General features: G+C 42.9%; 1 protein-coding gene across 1 annotated transcript in view; it reads right to left on the reverse strand.

The window, feature by feature from the left end:
- The window catches only part of NCOA7 (nuclear receptor coactivator 7), a 116,448-nt gene extending 112,357 nt beyond the window's left edge, over positions 1 to 4,091 (reverse strand). The window contains exons 1-2 of the mRNA XM_009289108.1: positions 4,015 to 4,091; positions 2,233 to 2,419 (exon numbers count right to left, since the gene is read on the reverse strand). The gene's annotated coding sequence lies outside the window, so the exon portion shown is untranslated. The remainder of the gene's footprint in view (positions 1 to 2,232; positions 2,420 to 4,014) is intronic.
- Positions 4,092 to 4,303: the final 212 nt, after the last annotated feature.

A 4,303-nucleotide genomic window follows, 5' to 3' on the forward strand; every position in this document is an offset into this window, starting at 1 on the left:
AGCCGGGGATCGGCGGGCTCTGGATGGGCTCATCGCTCCGGGAGCGGACCCGTACCGGAGCACTGGGCGGGGAGAGAAAGGCGCGCTTTTCCTGAGCCGCTTCGCAGGCCCCAGCATCCACCCACCCGCCGAGGTGCCGGCAAGCCCTGTCCTGGAGAAGGGGTCTGTCTTTGGGGCCAAAAAAAAAAGCGGAGTGTGGCGTATTTCTTCGTAAAGCCCAAACGCCAGGCTCTGCCTCTGGAGAGGAGTTTTCTCAAGGGCAGTACGAAAACAAAACAACCGATTTTGGAAATTGAGGTTAACCAAAGCTTTTAGATCCATGGGAAACTGAAAAGCCTGCAAACATCATCTGCTGTTTCCACGCTGCCAGCATGCAGGCTTCTTCACCCAACCCCCAAAAACCAAAACCCACTATAGTTACCAGAAACTCCATTCCCTTACATGTAATTTCTTTTTAACATCTGCAAGTGTGAGCTTACGGCTCGTTTATTTAAGGAAGACAACCTGCCATTAAGAATTACACTGATGAGCTTGAACACTGTAACAGTCCAGTTCTGAAAAGGTATAAAAATAAAGGTGACACCAATCTTTTCTTTTTCTGTTAGCAGTCATCCTGTTTTCCCCAATTACTCTTACAATTATTCAGCATGAAGCAGTCACAAAATAGGTTTCATACAGGCAGACTTTTATGCATAATTGAGGCTCTACTTGATCCTACCACTCACTGGGGGTTGACTTCTGTAACAATACATTGCTATTTTTAGCCTGGTTTCTTCGGTTTATGTAATGATGAATTTTCTGAGTGTCCCCAACTAACCCTGTAACTTTGAATTGATTGTCTAAATATAACTCAATTTGACAGAGGTATTGAAAATGTCTACAAGTTTCACAAAAATGAAAGGGACCAAAGCTTGAAACTTTTATAAGAAGTTCTCCCCTAATAACCGATTCTGTGCACCCATTTCTACTGTCTAGTAGAGCAAACCAGAAGTTGCTTCCAAAATGTGCTGCAGAAGACAGACTGTAAAAGAAAAGGAATTTGCTGAGATACATGAGGAGATGATAAAAGAGTCACATTTGTTTCAACTAAGGTATTTTGTTGAGCTCAGTGGACGCTGGATAAAGCACCCCACCGCCATACCTTATCCCAAACCCTGGAATCACGTGCGTTTTAACACAGGCTAAGAGAAAAAAAGCTGACACAGGTTTTCCTGGATCAAATACGGTGTCAGAGGAAGAATGGAAGATCAAGCAAAACAATACAAGAACTTGTAAAAGTATTTATAAAAATATTGCTGGTGAGTTACTCCCTCATTTTTCTTCAGGATCTCTAAAATATTTTCTGTAAATAGCAAATGACTAGTCTGCACAGTATTAAGACATGACACTGCAAATTCTCACAGACTGCCCCCTAGCTCTATTTAAATTAAACTACAAGAAGATAGAGCAAGTCACTGTACAGCTTGGAAGATGATCTTGGAGCTAGGAGTACCAGAACTGCTGTAACATTTGGACAACGCCTTTTGAGATTTTTCTTAGATTATTTCCATAAAAACACTATTATGGTGAAAAAAGATATAAGAAATATAAACTACAATAGTATTTTTCCCCCCAGAAAATCATTATAATCTAAGAGTTAAGTAACCATTCTGACCATACATGGAAATTAAACATAAAATAGCAAAAGACCGTGCATCACCTTTTTCTTCCCTTTCCTCTCCACCTCCCTGAAACTGGGATGATGTACATTTTAAATCAGGCTAACTTAAGGAAGAAAAGCTGATGTCAAGACTTTCCAGATCAAATACACCACTGAGGAAAGAAAGGAGTGATAAACGCACACATTACACACAGTTATAAATATAATTTACAGCTTCTGTGCAAATCAAGGATTTTCACTACTGCTGAAGCGTGTACCCCAGCTACTAAAGACAATTTGTACTTACCATTATATAGCGGAAACATACCCAAATAATATACTTCCAGTAAATTAGCACATTACTTTGATGTTATTCTTACATAGTAAGCCTACTGTCACACATCAATTAACATTGCAAATTAAAGTAATAATAATACGTAATGTATTCATATGGAAGAGACAAGTTAATTTCATGCTGCTTGACAGTTTGCATTTAAAGTAATCGCTCTGATTTTTCAGGTTCCAAAATTCAGCTTTGCATACCAAACTCTGAAAGCTGGGGTACAGTACCTCTAACATCGAATGTTACTCACTTGGTTTTACTGACACACTGCCGTTCCGTTGTGTTAAGTGAAAAGAAACATCAGCCTCTGACATTCCTTCTCTGTCGCTTTTGGGAAGATCATTCTTCTCCAGCTAGCATCGCAGGGATGCACAGGCACTGGCTGCTTCTGCGCTGGCAGGAGGCTGAATCGCTGACAGTTTCACTGATGCGTTTCCCTATCGGATATAGGAAGCCAGAGAAGAGGCATAATCTTTTGTCAGTGCATGTGACTTGTACAGAAAAGAAAACTATTTCTAAAAATAGCTAGACAGCATATGACTCTCAGTGCTACTTTCCTGGTGGTCTAATGGTCAGCCCCCCTGCCCCCCACAACCTGGGTTCACATCCAGGAAAAGATTTCTTATCTCGGTAAAATTTCTCTAGCACATAGATTAGAGTTTTCACTACACTTACGGCTGTAATCAACAACCCTTTCACTGCTCAATAGGAATTTAGTATGATATATTACACATCTTGAATACAGCTTGCTAATTGTCAAGCATGACAGAGCAAGAATTATTTGTTTCTACATCTAACAGTTTCCTAGGGCATGGACAAAACACGTTCACCTGTCCTGCCATCAGCCATGAGATCCCATCTTTCATAGGTTCAGCTACTTTTCTGAAATTGTCGGGGGGAATATTTTGTCTCTATCAGTCAGGCGGCTTAAGAATCAGGGGGCTCACCCCTGCCTTCCTCTGAGGTGTTGCACAACAGAGGCACTCCAAGAACAAACAGTGGCAACGACCCTTCTGTAACACACATCTTCAACACTGCAAATGCAGCTGACGTGGACCTACCCTAGTTTTAACCTAGCTGTCTCAAGTGCTGCTAGCATGACAGCCACAGAAGCACAGAAATCAGTACCTCTCCAAAACCCACCTGAGAAGCACCCAGGGTGGGGAAGCCTATGCTTTTAACCACGACACTGTGGACCTAGTGAAGCCTATGAACTCTTTTAAAGCTTGCTCAGTTTCTGCAGTATAGAACCACCTTAATATTCGGTTGGTGTTCCTTGCAGGTTCCGAGTTGCAGGAAACCAGGTCCCACTTTGCCTTTCTCTTAAACAAGGGGCACAGATTACATGCTGGGACCAGGTGACCTCTCTCACCTAACCACGTCCCCCTCTTTGCAGTGGCCTCAGGCCGCAGCGGTGCCTCAGTGTGAGCTGTGCTCTGCCTCCAGCGTTCCACAGCTTCGTCTCCTCAAGGCCTGAAATGCCTTACTCTTACCAAAGAAGCTGCTATCGATACACACATGTGAAATGCAGTTCTTGCAGTATGTAAGACATCAGACTGTATCTACCTCATTGCACAGTAAAATTGCTCAGTTTGGACAAAAGAAAGCTCCATCGCAATCAAGATACACATTTTGTTCAAGCCTGCTACTGTGAAGGGTTTGGGATGAAATGAACCATTGGCTGAACAGGGACTCTGGTGAGACAGAAACCAAACACTCAAACCTCCCGAGTACATCCCTGAGGAAAAGTGGTCTCGGTAAGTTTGTTTTCAGCCTCTAAAGCTTTTAAAGATAAGCTAACGCATATTTGCAGAGTCCACAAGCGTATAGTCTGAAGCTTATCTATCTTAACATGGAATGTTATATAACGCATCTCAGAGCAGAGGGTTTGAGAACTAGAGATATTTGCTTGCATAGAGCAAAACCTCTTATATTATGGACACTGCTTAAATAGGGAAAGTTACTTTTGCTAGTACAGCTCGCAGATCTACTTTGCTCATGAAATCAACACACCAGAGGAAAAACCACTTACGCAGATGTCATCTGCATCGATGGCAGAGTTTGCACTCCTCTCATAGAAACCTTACCAAAAAAACCAAAGTCACAGATTTGTGTCTGTCGTGTGAGAAGGCCCTGGCAGTGCAAGGCAAGTGAACTGCCAATCTGGCTTCCCTCTGTGGAGCCACGGAATTCCACTTGAGGCAGGCCTTTCCATCGGCTCTCCCCTGCAGACCAAATACCGAACACCGGAGCAGCTGTGGTCTTTTTCTTTCCACAGCCTGCCTGAAGAGGAATTAAGACGGAGCGGAGGAAAGCGCCAC

The sequence above is a fragment of the Aptenodytes forsteri genome, unplaced genomic scaffold (genome assembly GCF_000699145.1).
Source record: "Aptenodytes forsteri isolate BGI_AS27 unplaced genomic scaffold, ASM69914v1 Scaffold217, whole genome shotgun sequence".
Lineage (NCBI taxonomy): Eukaryota > Metazoa > Chordata > Aves > Sphenisciformes > Spheniscidae > Aptenodytes > Aptenodytes forsteri.